The 22,729-nt window shown below is 38.9% G+C and overlaps 1 protein-coding gene and 1 long non-coding RNA gene across 4 annotated transcripts in view; both read right to left on the bottom strand.

Annotated features, from left to right (window-relative positions):
• Window positions 1-21,097, bottom strand: part of LOC134810113 (uncharacterized) — a 32,774-nt gene extending 11,677 nt beyond the window's left edge. The window contains exon 1 of the long non-coding RNA XR_010157353.1: window positions 21,018-21,097. This is a non-coding gene — a long non-coding RNA (uncharacterized LOC134810113). The remainder of the gene's footprint in view (window positions 1-21,017) is intronic.
• Window positions 1-22,729, bottom strand: part of KCTD16 (potassium channel tetramerization domain containing 16) — a 307,662-nt gene that overhangs the window by 105,250 nt on the left and 179,683 nt on the right. The gene's annotated exons all lie outside the window — the stretch shown is intronic.

Genomic DNA, 22,729 nt, shown 5'->3' with positions numbered 1-22,729 from the left:
ATAAACAGACCTATATGCTGAGCTGTAGATGATATATCACGTAAAAAATAATGAGCAGCAGAAGACACGCAGGAACTAGGTGTGCATCACAAGTGGCTTGGAAGGATATAGACCAAACACACGAGTGTAGTTATCTCTAGATAGTGGGATTACAGGATGGCCTTCATTTTCTGCAATACTGGATTAGTCTCTTATTCTTTTTATAATGAACATATACTATTTTCACAAGCTGAAAATTGATGGAAAATTTTTTGGACAAAATAAAGGTTTTATTTCTGCACAGAGAGTTAATTTAATTAACTTAGGATCACTGTACTTGACACCCATATCTTGCTTACCACCCCTCATAGCAGGGTCCTTCATTTGCATCATATCACTATCAAAATCACAACCAGTCTATTTCATGGGAGAAAGTAGGGCAAGATCAAGAGTCAGGAGACCATGAAATTTAACATACGAGCCTCCATCCTCTCTTCAAAGCCAGTCCTGCCTCCTGTCTGTCAAATATTTCGGTTGGTGGCACCACCATCTACCCAGCTGCCTAAGCCAGGATTTCAGAGTTGTTTTTAACTCTCGACATCCCACATTCCATCATTCACACCAAATTCTCCCATTCTGTCTTCAATTTTTCTTAAATCTGTCCCTTGTCCTCTGTTCTCATTATTAGTAAGTTTAGACTACCCCAGATTATTATAACCCTTCTAACTGGGTTCATTGGCTCTATACTATATTTGCCCAACTCCTCTCTTCAGTGGCAAAAAAATGAAATAAAGCTGTCACCCTTCTACTCTTACAGCTCTTCACAGGCTCCTGATTCTGGGCTAACAGCCCTCCAAAGGGCCTGCCATGGTATTTCATTACCTGGCATTTCCATATTTCTGTCTTGTTTTTCTTACTACTCCCTGGCCAGGTCTCATACATTCAACTGTTATAATCACACAGACCTTGCCTCCCATCGCCAAGCCTTTAGACATACAGTTTCTCTGCCTGGCATATCCACCTTGTCCAGTCAGTACCTCTTCACCCTTCAGGATTTGGCACAGGTGAGGAGTTGCCTCCTCTGTAAAGACTTGGCTGAATCAGGCTTCTTCCCTAAACTCTCATGGAACCTTGTAACATATCATGGTATAGCTGTGAACAAAAACATCCACCATTATATTATGATTACCAGCTTATGGAATTGGCAGTCCCACCCTTATCCAAATGATGAGCCTCTAAAGAAAACACTATCTTCCGTATATGTTTGCATCCTCCTTCGTACAGTGACTGGCATAAATAGGCAATTAATAAGTTGTTGCTAAATGAATTAACAAATAAATGAATGAATAGCCAACTTTTATTGGAAGCTTACTCTGAAACCACCATAGGGTATACATTTTCTAACTGAATCCTTACAAAACTTTTATAAGATGGGTACCACTGTTATTCACATTTGTAGACAAAAAAAAATGAAGCACAGAGGGGTTACACAAATTTTCCAAATTCACTCATTTAGAAATTGCATATAAACTGAAACAGTCTAACTCCAGGATTTTAATCTCAACACTGCAGCAACTGAATGAATGAGCAACCTCCCAACCCTTCCTGTTTGTGTCCAACATGTAAGACTGGCCTAATCCTTAACCTGTCAAGGAGATAGACATGTCCAATCCCCTATTCTTTATTCCTTCTTGCTTTGATAACAGAGTAAAAAATTGAGAAGGGGTGTGGTTAAACAGAGCATAAGGTTGAGAACCCACTGACAGCTAGAGGGAGAAGAGGCAGGAGAAGGCTACAGGTTATTAAGTAGAATGTTAATTATTCATTAATAGTAAGTTGCAGCTCTTACCCAGCAGCTATCCCATAAATGGCATAACAGGAGAAAGGAACAGAAGTGTTTTTGATCAAGTATTTCTTAGATCTAAATTAAAAAGACAGCATCCAAGATGAATTTCAAGCCCTCACCACAGTGTTAATTTTCTTAGAGTTTTTCCATGAACATCAGTGCCACAGAACCTAAGCTAAAGATAATGTCTTCAATTGCAATGGCATTCATTAATCATTTCTACTTAGTGATATACAGAATCAGCTGCTTCTTGTCGTTGTGCATGGTGTCCAGGAACGTGGAACATTTTGAAGTCTTCCCTGGTGGGAATGTGTGAGAAACAGATAATACATACTCATCTTACAAGAGAGACACAGAAGCTCTGAGAGGTTGTCATTTGGGCAAAGTTTCACCGTAAGTTAATGTTTGGCTCTCAAATCCCAAAACAGTCTTGAATGACCTGCCTCTCCATCATGGTAGAAATGACCAAACAGGGACAATTTCCTTTATGATAGACCGTTAAAATCATTATTTCCCAAATTATACTTGAAAAAAGTGCATTTCCAGAAAGATCTCAAAAACCTAAAATGAAAGTACAATATATAAAGAATTTAGATAAAGGGAAGAATAGATATAAGGTTAGTACGCCCATCTTTGTTGAAGCAGAGTGAGGCAGGAATTCTGGATTTCAGGTGGCAAAAACCACCCAAACTTAGATCTTAGACTTTAAAGGGAGAACTTAGAAGTTCATGTCACCAAACAAAAGGGAGAGGTGTGGGAGTAGCCAGAACCAGAGACTTAACTCCAACAGAATTATCTCCATCTTTGTTTCTGAAATGATGGCATCCATGAGGAAATGGACTGGTCTCATTTTTATTATAGGTTGGTGCAAAAGTAATGTGGTTTTTGCCATTACTTTAATGGTAAAAACGGCAATAACGGCCGGGCGCGGTGGCTCACGCCTGTAATCCCAGCACTTTGGGAGGCCGAGGCGGGCGGATCACGAGGTCAGGAGATCGAGACCATCCTGGCTAACACGGTGAAACCCCGTCTCTACTAAAAATACAAAAAATTAGCCGGGCGTGGTAGCGGGCGCCTGTAGTCCCAGCTACTCGGGAGGCTGAGGCAGGAGAATGGCGTGAACCCGGGAGGCGGAGCTTGCAGTGAGCCGAGATCGCGCCACTGCACTCCAGCCTGGGCGACAGAGCGAGACTCCGTCTCAAAAAAACAAAAAAAACAAAAAACGGCAATAACTTTTGCACCAACCTAATATTAGGACTGTGATTGATGGTTAATGGAGTAATGGAATCCCCTATAGCTTTTAAGCAACTCTGTATTTTCTTGAAAAGATATTGTTTCTGAAATACAATGGAAGTGACTCCAGCAAGCAAGGGAGTGGTTACAGGTCATTAGCCAGCTCACCCAGATCCTTATTGCTGCATAAAAGCAATTTATATTCCCACAAATAAAAATCTTTGCAACACCTTTTCCCTAAATATATGCCTAAAGATTAGTAGCAGATTCTTTCCTTTATAAACAACTGCTATGTGCCTTGGCATTAGTTATCTGTGAGACCTTGGAAAAATCATTTAACTTTTCCATGCTCCAAGATTCTCATCTGTAAAATGATGAAGTTGATCCGGTCCCTTCTGGCACCAACATTGTGTAAAGAGTATTGTTCTTTCAGGTGGAGCCAAAGTAAATTCTGCCATCAAAAAATAAATAAAGGAATCTCTCAGTGCACAGTCTGCTTTCAGGCAAAGCTATTTTGGAAACCATAGTCACTCTTTTAGGCCAACAGAAATCATACTCATTTATCCTTCAGTCTAGGTAGAACTAGGAAAAACTTTGAAGGCAGCCACGCTTGATCCAAATGATCGCAAGCTTCTCTGTCAGGAGCTTTTTATACTTTCTACCCCTTCTACCCCCTCCTTAGCTGCCACATTCACAGCTACCGGTACTCATTTTATTCCTCAGGGGATCAGGATCCTCTCTCTACTCTTATTCTAATGTCCTCTTTGGAAACGATCTGATGAACTGAGAAGTCACATTAAAGCAGAGATTCCCAGATTCCCAGCACCCACAAACTGCCTTCATATTCTCTCCCTATCTTTGTACCCCCATATGTTACTATGATATACTTAGTGTTAAGTATCTTAATATTAACATTAAGTAGATCATTATCTACTTACTATTTTCTTTTTCATTGACACATTATTTTTTACCTCCTACCAACTTTAGCCTCATTAGAAATCATGCACTTAATATACTACATATGTTTTCTTATAAGTCCTATTAAAAATACATAACTATTAAAATTATATGTTCACCCATGAATCACTTAAAATCATCTCACATACACTTCCTTCAATGGTACTCATTTTACACCTGGGAAATACTGTATTAAAGCATGAATCACAAATTCTTCTTACTAAGGAGATTAGATTTAGATTGAATGAAAATCCCTAACATCTTTTAAACTACTTGCTATTTCCTTATAACAATGTGTATTTCAGAGGTGTCAAGAGATCAATGATGAAGGTAAAAAAACAAATTTTTATAGGACACTAGTCTTAAAGAATGGAAAGATTCCTTAATTGTGACTCAATCCATTCTGGAGTCAGAGAGCTGTCTCCATGCCCCTTAAATAATCATATAGTAATAGGGATGCAATAATAACAAGAATGACCACTGCATATTACGTGTTGACTACAGGTTGGGGTTCAGAGAGCCGCCCTACTTCATCTTATTTGTATTCCTGCCTCCACCGCTGGCTGCCATCTCATACAGAGGACCTGGGAGACCTTTTCCATGCCTGTGCTATTTCATCTCTAAAAACAAACAGTAGAGGGTGAATAGCCAAACCAGGCTACATGCACCATGTCTCTCAGGCTTCAGTACAAAACCCCATTTCATGCTTCAGAGCCTTGACTGTGACACAGAGCTCAGGTTGCCAAGGGAATGGGAGCCAGGCTGTGACGGGCTGACTGAGGCTAAATCGGTCCTATGGGGCAGTGCAGCCACTTTCTGCAGGTGCAGAGCAGCTGCTGTCTGGCTCCTTTTCTCTCTCACACAAAGCAAGCAGAAAGGAGATAAGATGAATTATATACCTGGCATAATGGTTCATGAGACTCACCAGGATGATGAGGCAGTCCTCATTTTCAGTTGGCCAAAATTTGACACCTTATTTGGTAAACAACATTGGTTTGAGCCTCTTACAGATAAATCTGGGTTCGAGTTCTGGCTTTGCCAATTACTAAACTCTATTATTTTGAACGAATTAGCGTATCTGAGCCTTGATTTCCTCCTTTCTAACTGATACAGACCTCCGTACTTCCTAAGGCCTCTTGATGATTACAGTGGAATGACTGTAAAGGACTTGGCACTATGCCTAGGACAGTGTATTAGTTTCCTATCCCTGCAGTAACTAATTACCAGAAACTCACTGACTTAAAACAACACCCAGTTATTAGCTCCTAGTTTTCATGGGTCAGAACTCCAGGTCCAGTGTAGCTTAGCTGGGTTCTCTACTCTGAGTCTCAGAAGGTCAAAATGAAGGTGTTGTCTGGGCTGGGCTTTTTTATCTAAAGGTTTTGGGAGACAACTTGATTCCAAGTTCATTTAGATAATTAGCAGAATTCTACTTCTTGTGGCTACTGGTCTGAGTTTCCTGTTTCCTTGCTGGCTGTCAATCAAGGGCCACAATCTGCTCCTAAATACCACCCACATTCCTTCTCCCATGTCTCTCTCCATCCTGAAACCAGCAATGTTGCGCTGAGTCCTTCTCACCCTTCAGATTTTTCTGACTCCCACCTCTCTGACTTTCTCTCCTGCTTTTAAGGGCTTATGTAATTATGCTGGGCCTATCTAGATAATCCAGAATTATCTTCCTGTTTTAAGGTCAACTGACTAATAATTTTAATTTCACCTGCAAATTCCCTTCTGTCATGTAATGTAACATATTTATGAGTGTAACACCAGGTACAAAGGTCAAAGGGACCAAAATTATGCTTATCATATGCAGGAGTTACTCTCGCTTAATTATTGTTCACGGGCTCCTCTACAAAGGAGTGCAACTTACTTACTCTGACTGCTGAGAACACACAGGAGTTCAAAAACAGAATAACGATCCCTTTTTAAAATCTTTATAATAGCTCCTGAGTGGGGGAGTTAGCATTATTATTCCCATTCTACAGATGTTAGAATGTATCAGAAGAGTTTAATATTTCAGAATTTAAGGCAAGAACAGAAAACCGAATACTGCATGTTCTCAATTATAATTGGGAACTAAACATCAGGTACTCATGGACAAAAAGTTGGAAACAATAAACACTGGGGCTACTAGATGAGGGAGAGAAGGAGGGAAGCAAGGGCTGAAAAACCCCAAACTTCAACATCCCACAATGTATCTTTGTAACAAATCTGCACATGAATCCCCTGATTCTGAAATAAAAGTTGAAAAAGAAAAAAAAAATAAATGAAAGAATTAAAAATAAAACAATTCTAGAGTATGGGGGGAAAGATACTGATTACTCTCCTGAGTGGGATATTTGGCAAGAAATAGTGGAGCTATAAGTTGTGACCTCCTTGGGGACACACAATCTTACTCCAGGTCTCAGTATTTCTGAAACTGAGAGGCATAGAAAGATAAATCTCTTATTCATGGTTCTCTTGGTTGTAAATCATGGAAATTCCCTTAATAAAATATAAGTTAAAAAGAAAAAGAAAAACTATTTTAACGTACAATGTTAAGGGTACAAAGGAATCTCACATAACCCATATCTAGAAACTGGAACCAAGAATGAGAAAGCCTCCGAAATCCATGCCACCACTCCTGCTTCACTCTTTCCAAACCTGCTTCATTCTTTGCTCTTGGCCAGCCTGCTTGTTTGCACAGCTCTACACCCACCCTTCCCCCAAATCCATAATTTACCTGTCTGAAGTTCAAGTGGCTAATTCTAAATTCAAGGTAGGGAATTTAAGTCGGCTATCTATTACTGGTCTCATCAGCTATGACCAGTGAGGCAAGGCCACACAGGATAGACAGGATTGCTGGGTCCAAGAGTGTGTGTGAATGTGGGTAAGGAACTGTGATTGGGCTCCTGATTCTGGGCTAATAGCCCTCCTCTTAGGGAGGCAGGGGTCATGAGCTGACCCCTCCTCTAATAGCCCTGCCTCTTAGGGAGGCAGAGGCCATGAGCCAGCTAGACATTGCCAAAGTGGTTTTCTCAGATTTCTGCTCAATATGGCCAGGGCTAAAAGGATCCACTCTCTCTGCACATTTTGTGAACAATTCCACTTCCTACAAGTGAGAGTCTGATTGGATCTGATCGGCATCATCCATCTGAGTGGCCCTATTATGCCACCGACTTTTGTTGAGTAGCCTTTGAGGTGATTGGTTTCCTTCACAGCCAGCTCATATATGGCTGATCTTGGTTTCCACGCCTACTTGGTCATTTGTGACTAAGATAGCAGTATTGTTTTTTTCTGGACACATAGTTCAGACCCCAGGGATTATGCTTAAAAGACCACCTCAGGGCTCCGTAGAAGAGGGTCACAGGCATAGCAGCATCTTGAAGCTTCATAGATTGCCTGCAAACATAGAGTTAGCAAATGGCTGAGCTGGGTCATTACTCCAGGTTTTGGAATTCCAAATTCCTTACTCTTCCAATTCACTATCTTAGAAAAGTTATTGGAATTGATGGGAACTGATCACAACTTTATGCTGTCTTTACAGCAAAAAATGATAGCAAAGGATGTCAGGGGAGAAAAGGCTTGCTTATGTAATGTATGGTGCAAACATCAGTGGCTGGCTATTTAATATCCTTACATCCCTCTTTGGGATCCACAGATCAACAAGACTCTGAAGAGGAGTTTTCAGAGCACCAGTAATTTCTAGCAGGCATATCTTTGACAGTGTACTTGAGATTGCAGGTGTTATCATAGTTTTTGTCATAGGCCAGCTTTTTGATGACTAACAGCAACCATAATAACACATTTTCACTGAGCATTTCTTGGTATCAGGTAATCTTCTAATCTAGGTAAATATGTACACATGTATGAGTGTACATTCCAAGGAGGCAAAATATGCAAATGTAAAAAGTAAATAAATAAAACATTAAAAAGTGTATCTCCTCCCATCTCAACCCCATGATCTCCTCCCAAGGGCAAACTTTGCTACCAGTTTCTTGAGTATCTTTCTAGCACTAATGTTTATATAAACAAGCATAAATAAATAGCACACAATTTTTACACCAATGGCAGAATAATAGTCACACATTTCTTCACCAGTCTTTTCTACTTAATAGTAAATCTGAAAATTGTTCAACTTGGTACACACAGATAGGCTAAGGTCTTTATAACAAATAATAAATAAATAAGTTCTCTAATATACCTTCACCTGCTCCACAAACTCTAATCCTTTACTGAGTTGTCCATTGATTGCAACTTGGCACATTCATTTGAATCATGAGAAAATTCAGCATTCTGTCTAATTGCTATTCACATCCCACTGCCTTTTCCATTACCTGAAACACAAGGATTTCTCAAGAAAACAACAGGCTAAAGTAACCTCAAGCAACAAATAAAGAGTATTGATCCCTATTGGTTTTGTTCCTGAAGATGCATGTAATTAGGTTACCTGAATTTCAAATGGGAATAGGAAGCAAGTAAGAAAAAATGTTCAAGCAACATGTGCTTAATTAGTTTACAACTGTCTCTCTCTCTTTCTCTCTCTCTTTTACTAACTTGAGAACAAAAAGTTCCCTATTGATCTAATTAGAAGAGTGATTGAATAAATAAATAAATATTATTTAAATAAGTTTCACAATTGTATAACGTAAGACCGTTTAGAGGACTTGACTGTATAAATGAATTATCTTTTTCTACCAAACCCACTCCAGTACAAAATAAAATATTAGCTATGGCAAATCAGAATATCTCCAAGGGAAATCTTTTAAGCCCTCTTCTAGAAAGAATACCTCACAACAAGAAAGTTTAAGTATAAAAAGAGTTGTCCTGGAAATTATTAAAAATAACAAATTGAAAGGCTTCCAGGACAGATAAGCTCACTTCTCTGCTTGTAGCAATGGTAACTTGTCATCAAAGAAATAAGAGAGATATAAAAGCAAAAAAAAAAAAAAATGAGGATTTGCTATGCTCTGTATTAACTTGCACCCCATTTTGAAAGCAATCTCTAATGATAATTACTAAAACAGCCATAAGTAGGATTCATTTAGGTTCTATGAAATCAACCTACTACCCAGATTGCTTAAAGTAAAAAAAGAACAGAAAAAAAATAGCATGGAACCTGTCTTAATATGACTGCAGAGCTTCTGATAACTAGCTAGCATCACCTATCAAATGAAAGATTCATCTGTTTATCTTCTGTTGTTTTACTTGGAACAATTCCTTTCCCAAAATAATTATAAGGCAATTACTTGCCAGTTTTCACTTTATTGGTTACTACTTTTACTCAAAGAATAGCAATTACTACATAATTGCAGTACATGGTTATCTGAACAGCCTTAACTGTGCCTACCAACCATAAATTAAACAGTCAGTATAACTCTAATTATGTATGCTACAGAGCACAAATATGTAATGACTATGTAGTTACACATTAATAAGTCCCACTTTATTTTTCAGAATCTAGTACGATAAAATGCGATTGGATCTACTTCGATGTGATAACCTGTGGAGTCATGCTCGCTTGTTGTTCTGTTCAGCTTTCTGGAACTCAGTGGACTACAATATATGTTCAGCATTGCCCACCTATTTTCAGTTCATCCAAGTACACTCACTGAGGTAGAGAGAAAACAAAAAAATGAAAAGTAACTTTTTTTTCTAACACTCCTTTCTAGCGTGTGTCCTTTCCAGTGGAACATCAGCAATTGTGGCTTAGATTCAAGAATTGCAGGTGCAGAAGCTTGACCGTGCCACCAGAGCCGTACCTTCACCTAGTCATTGCATGCAAAATGCCTGGATTCAAAAGCATAGAAGGGGCTTGAATTTGGTTTGGACCATGATTTTGTTGCTTATGTTTTTAGGATATTATTTTCATTCCAAAAGTGACCAGAGGAAATCAAATGTCTGAGAACAAAGGACTTAAGAATGCAACCATCTAACAAACATTAAAAAGTCCCTTTAACTATAGAACTAAATTACACAAAAAAATCTGAATTGAATAAAATAAATATGTCACCACCAAACTAAATAAAGCCCATCAACCCGCATTACACCTTGACTACACCCAAAATTTGAGAACAATAGATAGCACATTTATCATAACAGCAGTACAACTAGTTGCAGGGAATGTATGCCAGGAAAGAGGTTCAAAGAGGCAGAAGACAAGGGAAAAGACAGTGGCTGTCCCAGCAGTAACTGTTGATCTCTGGGAGGTGTCACACTGGGGACACAGATCCTGACATACACATGTGAGATGAGAATGAAATGAGACTAGGCGATTTAGCACCAATTTCCTACACTCCAGCACCCATCCTCTCCAGAGGCAATTGTTCTCCCTGAAAACTCCCTCCTTTCCAGTTTGACTCTGATGTTCCTGGAGCAGAGATCATTTGAACTTATCATGTATTCATATCCTAGGGGAGAATCTGTCACAAAAAAAAACGGCAAGAGGCAGGTGCAGAGAGCATCTGTGCCTGGTTAGAGAGCTCCAGTCACTAAAATGGGGCCACCATAAGCAGAAGGACGGTGATGAGATAAATCAGATACAATATTGGTCCTTGCCTCCCTGAAGACTGCCTTTGAGATATGGATTCACTTTAGCACACACACACACACACAAAAAAAAACACTTTAAAAAAAATTGAGACGGAATCCCCCTCTGTCACCCAGTCTGGAGTGCAGTGGCGCGATCTTGGCTCACTGCAGCCTCTATATCCCAGGTTCAAATGATTCTCATGCCTCAGCCTCCAGAGTAACTGGGATTACAGGTGCCTGCCACCATGTCTGGCTAATTTTTGTATTTTTAGTAGGGATTGGGTTTCACTGTGTTGGCCAGGCTGGTCTCGAACTCCTGACCTCAAGTGATCTGCCTCCTGAAGTGCTGGGATTACAGGCATGAGCCACCGTGCCTGGCATATAAAACCATTTTCTTCAATGAACAAATGAGTGGCCAAATGAGAGGCCGTATAGAAGTTTTCAGTGGAGGAACAACATAAAACAAATGGAAAGAACTTAGGGAAAGAGAAATGACTTCCAAAGTAGCTGTTATTATGTGCCAATCACTTTACATACACCATCTTCTTAAATCATTGCAAGAACTCTCTGTGGTGTGTATTATTATTCTCATTACACTGATAAGGAAGCTGAGGCTGGGCTGATGAAGTCATTTGCCTGCTATCATACCCCTAGCCAGTGGCAGGGCTTGGGTTTCAGCTCAAGTGTGTCAGACTGTACTGCCTATGCTCTTTCAATTATGACAACCACATCCACCAACACCCTAAACTAACTTTTAAGGAGTACTTATTAGGTGCCAGGTGATTTTCACACATCATTTTCTTCAGTCAATTTAAATAACCCTTTAAAATAATTACCAATAATTATATTACTATTCCCAGTCCACAGATGAGGAAACTTAGAACCTCAAGGTAGTGATCGTTCTTGCCTAAAATGTTATAGTAAGCCCTAAAGCTGAGATTCAAACCCAGAGCTAATAGCAAAGCCTCTGTCATTAGTCACCCCACTCTACCACTCTTAATACCAGAGATCCAAAGGGAAGAGGTGATTTCCTGCCAGAACAGAGTTTATATCTAGAGGAGGATCTATCGCCTTTCCAGAGGAATTCGTTACTGAATTATATTCAAATAGTAAATGAACATATCTTCCTCTCCATATCTGAATCACCTATCTTCTCTTTTTCCTCCAGCTATGCTAGGGATTCAGCTCCATACACCCATGGCAACCTGGATATCAACTTTGCCTACTGGGCCCTGAAATTCTTGGGGTCTAAAAGGGTAATTCTCATTTCTGTACCTACAGTGCCATGCAGTGAACCTACATGAGAGCAGTTGCTCTATTAGTTTGAAGAGATCAATGAGTGAATGAGTGAATGGATGAATTAATGAACAAGCATGGAATTCTAGATTGGAAGGCACTTTAGAGTAAACTGATTACAGTTACCACATTTTACAGAATTATTTTCCTGGATTTGGAGAAATGTTAAGTGACTTTCCCAGAAACAAGTGCTAGATAAATATATCACACACACACACACACACACACAAAATAACACCAGCCTCATAACAACAAAGTAAAATATATAAAACGTGACTCTCTTGGGACCAGACTTTACATACATTTTGAATATTTTATGGGACTTTTTTAGCTATATAGGCCACAGATTGTGATGAGAACACACCCTAATTTGGCAAGTGTTTTGTATCCATAATGAGATTTCTAAATGTTATCTGTTTTTAGTACATAAAGATATCCTGAGTAAAATATTTAACATAATTGTGGCACTTGTCATACAGTCTTTTCTCCTCCTATACCCCAAAAGGATTGCATAGCCTGAGGTGGTGGTAGTAAGCAACGAAGGGGTTCTGTATATTTGTATATTTTCATGCATGGATTTATTTTTGAAACACACAGTTTATGCCTCAGCAGTGAGGAATTCCTGAAATCATGGAGACTTGAAGTGGACATAATACATCTGAATCGTTACTTTGCAACTTATCATTCAAACCAGGACCAGGACACAGTTAAGAGTGAAAGCGGTTGTTATAAGATAGACGGTCTTTTTGTGGAAGACCACAAGAGGTTAAATATTTCCACAAAAACACTGTCTATCTTATAACATCCCCAACAATCTAGAACCAGAAATACCATTTGACCCAGCAATCCCATTACTAGGTATACACCCAAATGATTATAAATCATTCTACTATAAAGACAGAGGTGTTCATGTTCTTTGTAGGGACATGGATGAAATTGGAAATCATCATTCTCAGTAAACTATCGCAAGAACAAAAAACCAAACACCACAGATTCTCACTCATAGGTGGGAATTGAACAATGAGAACACATGGACACAGGAAAGGGAACATCACACTCTGGGGACTGTTGTGGGGTGGGGGGAGCGGGGAGGGATAGCATTGGGAGATATACCTAATGCTAGACGACAAGTTAGTGGGTGCAGCGCACCAGCATGGCACATGTATACATATGTAACTAACCTGCACATTGTGCACATGTACCCTAAAACTTAAAGTATAATAATAATAATAATAATAAACTTCCAAAAAAAAAAAAAAGACAGAGGTACACATGTGTTTATTGCAGCCATGTTCACAATAGCAAAGAGTTGGAACCAACCCAAATGCCCATCAATGGTACTGGATAAAAAAATGTGGCACATATATACCATGGAATACTATGCAGCCATAAAAAAGGATGAGTTTGGCTGGGTACTGTGGCTCACGCCTGTAATCCCAGCACTTTGGGAGGCAAAGGTGGGTGGATCACGAGCTCAGGAGTTTGAGACCAGCCTGGCCAATATGGTGAAAGCCCATCTCTACTAAAAATACAAAAATTAGCTGGGCGTGGTGGCGTGCACCTGTAGTCCCAGCTACTTGGGAGGCTGAGGCAGAAGAATCGCTTGAACCCGGGAGGCGGAGGTTGCAGTAAGCTGAGATCACCCCATTGCACTCCAGCCTGGGCAACAGAGCAAGATTCCATCTCAAAAAAAAAAAAAAGGGATGAATTCATGTCTTTTGCAGGGACATGGATGAAGCTGGAAGCCATCATTCTCAGCAAACTAACACAGGAACAGAAAATCAAACACCGCATGTTCTCACTCATAAGTGGAAGTTGAAAAATGAGAACACATGGACACAGGGCAGGGAACATCACACACTGGGGCCCGTTTTGTGGGGTGGGAGGCTAGGGGAGGGATAGCATTAGGAGAAATACCAAAATACCTAATGTAGATGACGGGTTGATGGGTGCAGCAAACCACCATGGCACGTGTATACCTACGTAACAAACCTGCACATTCTGTACATGTATCCCAGAACTTAAAGTATAATTTAAAAAAAAAGAATGATGGTCACGCTTTTTATCTGTTCACATTTACACAGTAATGCTAACTAGGTTTTCATTGAAGGTAAGGGATATGATTCCAAAAATCAATGGGGAAGACATTCTGGGTATGGACCAGGACAAGGACAGAAGTTTTGTGATTTGTCACCTTTGAGGAATTTGAGAATCCAATTAAAATCACAGATCTTCTCTACCAGACAATGCACATTTACACAAGGCTTTGCACAAGTTTTCGGAGGGGCACATCCATTGACTTCTAGACTCTAGAATAAGACCCCTAGATAAAGAATCCTGATTCTATATCAGGGTTTTTTTAGCTTCGGCCCTATTGACATTTGGGGCCAAACAATTCTTTGTCATTGGAGGTTGTAAGGTGCAAGGTAGCATGGTTAGCCGCATCCCTGGCTTCTGCCTACTAGATGCTAATAGCACCCCATCCCCAGTTATGACAACCAAAAATGTCTCCAGATACTGCCAAGTGTTGGAGGGGCCATATTGCCCCCACTTGAAATCATTGTTCTAGAGATAGAAGCATGAAAATTGCATGTAATGGATTAAAAAGCAGTTATAACTTACTGTGATACCACACACAGCAAACTTATTAGTATAATAAGAAGCAATGGCAGTGCAATGTAAAAATCCCCAAAACTCCCCTTTCAATCTGTCTGTGACTTTAATTCATGACTGATATGGCCATTCTCTTCAAAAGAGAGGGTTAATGATGACCTACTTAGGACAATTTGGCTCCACTGAAGAGTTCCTACCACTTCATGCCACTATCTGACAAGTGTTGAGTGGAAATGATTCTACAGAAAACATTCTGAAGTGTTTATAATTAACAGAACTTGTAACCTAAACTGTGAGAAACATTCTGGGAGGCTGTTCCATTTATAATCAGTCCTATAGAGACAGGGCACAGTAGGCACCTGGAGAAATATAATTTCCGATGCAGTAAGTATGTATTGGGTATGACTGCATCGTCAGTCTTTTCTCATTTGAAAAATAAGGGAGTGGCAACTTTCTGAACCTTCTGAGCCTCAGTGCCCTCTGTGTACTCAGAGTAGGCAGCTAGACAGCAAGTCCCAAATGTGGGTCTGCAGATTAGTATTTGATAAGCTGCACAGGACACCTGTTATGGTCAGATAGTTTATATCCACCCCCTATACTCATATGGGGAAATCCTGGCCCTCAAGGTGATAGAACTGGGAGGTAGGGCCTATGGGAGGCAGAGTTCTCATGAAAGGGATTAGTGACTTTATAAAAGAGGCCCAAAGGAGCTCATTAGTTCCTTCTACCATCTGAGGGTGCAGTGAGAAGGCAGCCCTCTATGAACCAGTCAGTAGGTCTTCACCAAACATCAAATATGCTGGCACCTTGATCTTGGACTTCCCATCCTCCCAAACTGTGAGAAATTAATTTATGCATTTATAAGCCCCCAGTTTGTGGCATTGTGGTTTGGTAGCCTGAAAGGACTGAGACAGTACTTTTGTGGAATTTACTAACAGGGCCAATGGGGAAGAGGAGCAGACATTTAGTGTACCTTCTGCCCCAGGATCTTACTTTTACAAAAGGCCTCGAATGTTAACTTTGAACTATCACCAACTGAAATTCCATATACTATCATTCAATAAATATATGAGTTCAATAAATATAAGCATATTAAAAGTCAGTTTTGTTTCCTCTGTTGGTGGCATTTCCTCAATTTCAATATGACAATAGCTTTAAAAAATGGAAATAGCTTAAACCTCTCACCACCTTTGTGTTTCTGTAAATGCCTATGCCCAACCCCTATAAATTCCATTTTAGTTGGTCTTCAACAGGGCCCAAGCCTCTGCATTTTAAAACACAGCCTAGGCGGTCAGGCAAAGTGGCTCATGCCTATAATCCCAGCACTTTGGGAGGCCAAGGCTGCAGGATCATTTAACATCAGGAATTTGAGGCCAGGCTGAACAACACAGTAAGATCTCATCTCTACAAAAAAAAAAAAAAAAAAAAAAAATTAGCCGGGTGCGGTGCCATATGCCTGTAGTCCCAGCTACTCTAGAGGCTGAGAGAAGAGGAACACTTGAACCCAAGACTTCAAGGCTGCAGTGAACTATGATTGCACCACTGTGCTCCAGCCTGTGTGGCAGAGCGAGACCCTATCTCTAAAAACATAAATAAATAAATAAAAATTAATTAATTAAAAGCATTCTATGTGATTCTGAGCAGGTGAGCAGGTGTCCTTGGAGCACACTTTAACAAGGAGGGCTTTGGCTCAAAAGACAAGAAAGAAAATAATACCTTTCCTAGGAAGTTAGACAAAGGGAAATACAGAGAATTGTGCATACTTGAAAAGTTAAAGCTGTAATATTTTCCTTCACCTCTTTCTCCACCTAGCAAACTCCTGCCTATTCTTCGAGGTCCAGCTCAAATATTATGTCCTCTGTGAAGTTCTTTAGACAGTCTTCTATTCATCAGTTCTGGCACCATCCACTGAGCTGTGAGTTTCTGGAGAGAGCATACCTTGGTTATATTTAATTTATCTCTGTCTGCCCAGACTCTACTATAGCGCCTGGCACCAGGCATATTCAATATCTTCGATGGCTAGAGTGTTTTATTTTATACCTTTTTTCCCTGTTACAATTCATCCCAGAAGACTCCAGATTTCAAGAAAGGCTCATTGATTCTGATCCTACATCGCCTAAGATTATATTCTGGAGCAACACCCAGATGAGCAGGAATTGCTCTAGAGCTATAGAAAGGTAAAGGTCTCACCCCTACCTGCCTTGGTTTCCATGCCCTCCTACTAGGAAGCAGTGGCTGCACATGGAGCACTAGGCTGGATTTCCTCCCTTTTTAACTCTTCAGCTGAATGCCATTAAGCAGGGAACACCCTGAAAAATCATAAGTGACTGGCAGCCTTGGGACGTACCTCTTTTTTCCTTACATGGGCAAAGCTGAAGTTGGCAACCTATAAGAGTATAAGAAGTTGTAACCTATAAGAGTAACTCATCTCCTAATCCAGGGATCCTTTTCCTTAGGTTCAAAGGGCCAAGGGTTACTCAAAGTGCAGTAAACTTGTAAGTATTACTGTTTCCATGAAATGGAAAAGCCACTGAGAGCTTAAATCAAATGCCAAAGACTGTTACCTAATCTCTTTGATCTGAGTTATTTAATATACAAGAAATGTGACTGTGTGCCTTATTAATAAAATAAAGAAAAGAAAATGAAGACAAGAGAAGGGAAAAGAAGGGAACGGAATGGAAAGAAAGGCATGAAAAGGAAGGAAAGGAAGGGGAAAAGGGGGAGGGGAGCTTATTGTCTTGTTTGTTTTCAGCATTAGGTGTTGGGGAGAAACTATGTTGTCCTTTCCCAGCCTTTCTCCCCACAGGTAAAAGAGGAATAAAGGAAGAAAATTTACATTTCAATTATATCTCCAGTGGTTTGACAAGGATTAAGCTAAATGAATCACCATTAGCAAAGAAAGCAGCTTAAGTAAATAAAAACTCCTGGGATGCAGACAAATACACATTAGGAACTGGACCCCTTCTTCCAATGGGCAGTAAACCCAGCACTGAAATTCAAGTGAAAATTCTGAAACTGATCTTTCAGAATCTTTCTGAATGGTTGTCCCCCTTGTCTTCTTTTTCTCCTTGCACAATGAAATTTAGATGGGTTTCATGAAAAAAAAAAACTGAAGACCATTTGTTATATTGCAAATATACAAAGGAGATTAAAGGTTTGTTTGAATGAGTGGCTTTTCAACCTATATATACTTATATATGTACACGGACACACACTTACTCAGAGAAAAAGCATACTCCTTAAAATTTCCTGAGTTGTATATTCAGAGAGATCTTTTTCAAACTTCTCATAGGAGACATAAAGGTATAAAAGCTAAAATATGGACAGTGTAAAATAAACATAGCCAGGCACGTATACTTCATTGAGCGAGACTGTCGTAACTTCTAACCATGTTATGTGGGTGTTATAAGAACAAGACATGGCCTTGGCTTAAAAATTTTGTAATCTTCTTAGGAATAAGACAATCACATATGAAACAGGAGTGCAATAAACTCAGTAGAATTCAGCTTAATTGTGTTCTACAAGCTCCAGAGAAGGGAGGTCAACAAGGGCTAAAATTTCTCCTTTCAATATCTCAGAAGCTACACAGATATTTCTCCCAAATGGGTTGACCTAACTAGACTTAAGCTGATTTACAAGAATAGATAGGATTTTTATAGCAAGAATGGAGCAAAAAGGACATTCTGAGCAAGGGGAGTAGATAGAACAAATGAAAAAGCGAGCCAGAAATCAGCCTGGTGTCTTCCTAACACATCCCTGAGAATGCCTTGAACAAATGTGGAAGAAAAGAAAGGGAGAAGCAGAGTGGAGATTGGCGATGAAGGACCAACTGTCAGAAACTATCTGTAAAATGGTAGGCTAAAAAAAGAAAAGAAAAAGAAATGATAAGTAGGAGGAGATATGAGTTTGAGAACTATGAGTGGATATTGGATTTTCTCCCTGCCTGCCATTTTATGGAAGTAAACTAAGGCCCACAGAGGTGAGAGACACTCTATGCAAGGCAGGGTCTTCAGGCTAGCCCACCATGTTCCCACTACCTGTCTCTGTCTCTTCCCAATGGGTGGTACTCCTCCAGAAGTTTCACCTTTCCTAACATCAAAATTTAGTTTGAGAGTTCAGAGATTTGACATCCCTCAAACGTAAATTGCTGTCTTCTGAATATTCCTTCTGAAGGTCTCTGAACTTAAAAGCAAGAAGATAAATTTTGGAATTTATTTTTCTTTTTTGATGCTGTTCATATTTTTGTTTTAATCTGCAAAGTTAAGGCCATATGGAGAGCAGCTAACTTGATAACTAAATCTCAAAAAAAAAGGTTGATATTGTTGTCATCTGAAAATTCCTATCTGTATAATGACTGGAGGGCAAGCCGTAAACATGGCGGTAGTAGGTCTGTTTCCCAGCTCCAGAATGTTCTAGATGTCTGACTTTGGGTAACTTGTTTCATCTCTATAAAATTCAGTTCCTCCATTTGTAAAATTAGGTTGATAAAATCACCCACCTCCTGGGGATGTTGTGAAGACCAAATAAGACAAGGCACTTAAAGTATTTAGTAAAGGGTCTAACACATATCAAGTTCTCCATAAATGTTAGCTATTATTAGCTATAATACCATCAAATAAATGTTACCTATTATTAATGATATCTTCAAATACATGACACTCTAAATGAAAATTTGAAAGTTAAACCCTAGAATAGCAGTCTGTACTGATTTGTATGTCTCATATGAAATTCACTTAGCAACTGACTCTGCTTTCTAGTTAACACATAAAGTTTATTTTTATATTAACGAATAGATAGACTGAACACATGCTCAGGCTCAGCAAAGCAGGAACCCTCAAAAATGACATATCATTTATTCAATAAATGTATTCAGAATTTTGCAGTCGGAATGTTTAGAACTAAGATATCTTAATTTCAACATAAAATAAAGCTCTGTTTTACAGTTTATTATTGTTTTCATGTGTGTTTCTTTATGGCAGATAATAATTGCAGAGTTTAGAGGCTCTAAGGATCTTGGGCTGGCCATAGGTGGAGGTTCTAAGGATCTTAGGCTGGCCAGAGGGTGGAAGGGTCTAGGGGTGAACCCCAGCGGTAATACGAAGTCGTTGAAAATGTATACAAATCTTGGATTTTTGAAAATGGTTTTGGGAAAAGGTCTACAGATTCTCAAAGGAGTCCATGGCAATAAAAGCTTAAAATACCTACTGAACAATATTAATAAGAGAATGATCAAATCAACATGGTACACATATATAATAAACTTATCAGTAGCAGTTCTTATAGTTGGGTAGATCTATATATATATATATTGAATTGAACAAAAGTCTATGATATATTAAGTGATAAAAGCAAGTTACAAAATTTTTTTAGAGTTGTAGAATCATGTTCATGGTACATATTTTTATTATCTACTAAATACCAGTATTTCTAAGCAGGCAGATCATTTCTCAATTATAAGTTGGTTTCACCCCACATTTTAATGTTTATGAAATCAGAATTTACCTTATAATCAAAATATGCATCCAGTGAAATGTTTCTTTGTTCTCTCTCCAAAAAACTCTTAGTGATATATAAGTCTTGTAATTGAGGGTGAGTTCAAATGAAAAAGATATGTATACCTGTCAGCAAACATCAATTTTGTGACTTAAAAATAAAACACCAGAGTTGATAAGTTTTAAACCCCTTTTTTCGATTCCATGTTATATTCAAATAAAGTCAGTCTCAGGAATGTGTATCTACCTATAGAAATTCATTATTTGCATATATTTGCATGTCACTCAGTATAATTAAATGCTAGTTCCTTAAACTTAGGAAAGCTCTTTATTGTTAAAATAGCACTAACAAGAAATGTTGGAAGTAGAGAGCCTTCTGTCACCTCTCAAATATCTTCACATGGACAGGAATACATGATAATATGTACATTATTATAGAGTGCTTATAATATGTGAGGAACTGCCTAAGCACTTTATATACATTATTTTAACTTTTACAATAATGACATAAAATAAATTCAGTATATTAAGCTCAATTTATAAGTAAAGATAATGAGGCTTGAAGATTAAAAATTAGGCTGAGTCTATAGCTGGTTTAAAGCAGTGGTAGGAATCTGACCCATCTCTGCCACCTCAGAGTTCATCTTTAACCACTGTACTGCTTCTCTTTCACTTCTTCCAGCTCCACTCCTTTGATCAGAGAAATAGTATAAATGTACCTGGAAAATCGTGTCTATGTTCACCTGTGATTAACCAGAGTATTCCCCACACAGAAGAATGAGCAGCAACACAAAAGAGACCCATGTAAGGAATTTATTGTAAGATCTCTCAAAAGGAAATGTGCTTATGAGGCCCTACTTCCCCCAGAATGCACCAGTGTCTGGGTAGGGCCCCTTGGGAACAACACTATTTCCAAAGGTTCCTACAAGTTTGGCAGCAGCAGGTGGCAAACGTTAGCCCTGGTCTGAATCTAATTAAGATTTTGTCAGGTCTGTTCCTATTTAGATTACCAAGGTCTGTGCAGCCTAAAAGGCATGTTACCTTCTTAGAAGCTGAGTGGAATGAACAAAATCAAATTAAATGTGATTTACCAGTTGATTCAGTATTTATAAGCAGACGGCTTGTTGGCTTCAGAAGTGAGTGTTGGTATCAGCAGAGCCGAAGATATTCAGAGAGATTAAAAATAAATGGCTGAAAAATGAGTCTCAAAACCCATTAGTGCCAACTCAGATCATTTGTTTTCATAAATCATCTCAATGTTCTGACTTCACATGTTAAAATAATTCAAAACTAACTTTGCACCACCTTTTGATCTGAAGTCATAACAAGTGGCTGCCACTGAAGCACGTGAAAAATTAAGTGTCTCCATTTCTTCAGGAACAGGGCACAACCAAATTGCTCCATCGTAAATTTTAACATCCACAATTCAGTGCTCTGTAGGAACTGTGTTCAATTTGCTAGATTCTGCAACCACGGAAACCAGAGAACAAAGAGTTCCAGGGCAGACAAGCTGGAATGAAAGCCTTTTCCAAGTAGCACCAGTTTCGGAGGAGAGAACCAGAGAGAGAGTTTGTGTGTCACCAGTGTTTGGGGTGGGAGGAGTATTAGCTGACACCATTTATTCCCTAGTATTCATTCAGTTATCATTCTCTGCCAGTACATCCCCACTTCGTATTCAATATGAATGAACCTCACAATGTCCTATCACCTGCGGTTTCTTCCTATGTCTGCCCTTATTCCCTTCTCTTATCCTTGGTACCAGACCCCAAGCCTAGAGAATCAACAGTCCTAGTTTGTTTGCCATTGATATTATTGCAATCCTAAGAAGAGGACATTATCATATTATGCCTCTGCTTTATTTTCTTTATTTTTAATTGACAAATAAAAATAGCATATAGTGATGTATACAACGTGATGTTTTGATAGATGTATACATTGTGAGATAGCTAAATCAAGCTATTTAACACAGGCACGAACACATATACTTATTTTTTTGTTAAGAATAGTTAAAATCTACTCTCTTAGCAATTTCTATATACAATATGTTGTGATTAACAGAAGTAACCCTGATGTACAGTGCATCTCTTGAACTTATTTCTACTATCTCACTGAAATTTTGTGACCTTTGACCAATATCTTTCCAGTTCCCCACCCCACAGCCTCTGATAACCACCATTCTACTCTTTGTTTGACTTTTTCACACTCCACATATAAGTGAGATACTGCAGTTTTTGTCTTTATGAGTCTGGTTTACTTAACATAATGCCCTCCAGCTTCATGTTGTTGCAAATGACAGGATTTCTTTCTTATTAAGGCTAATAGTATTCCATTGTGTATATACAGTATAATACATTTTCTTTATTTATTCATTGGTGGACACCTAGGTTGGTTTTATATGTTGGCTATTGTGAATAGTGCTACAATAAACATGGGAATGCGGATATCTCTTCCACTTACTGATTTCACGTCCTTTGGATATATATTAAGCAGAAGTGAGATTGTTCGGTCACATAGTAGTTCTACTTTTAATTCTTTAAGGAACCTCCATATTCTTTTCCATAATAGCCGTACTAACTTAATTTTCATGAATAGTGTGCAAGGGTTTCCTTTTCCCCACATCCTCACCAACACTTATCTTGTCTTTTTGATAATAGCCATTCTCACAGATATGATGTGATATTGCATTGTGGTTTTAATTGGCATTTCCCTGATGACTAGTGATGTCATATGTTCTTGCTTTAAAACAGTGGCTGGCTCCTTATTACCTACAGAATCAAGTTCAAATCTGTTAGCACCTTCACAA

The sequence above is a fragment of the Pan troglodytes genome, chromosome 4 (assembly GCF_028858775.2).
Source record: "Pan troglodytes isolate AG18354 chromosome 4, NHGRI_mPanTro3-v2.0_pri, whole genome shotgun sequence".
In the NCBI taxonomy this organism is placed as follows: Eukaryota; Metazoa; Chordata; class Mammalia; order Primates; family Hominidae; genus Pan; species Pan troglodytes.
This window is presented reverse-complemented; position numbering and strand designations above follow the sequence as displayed.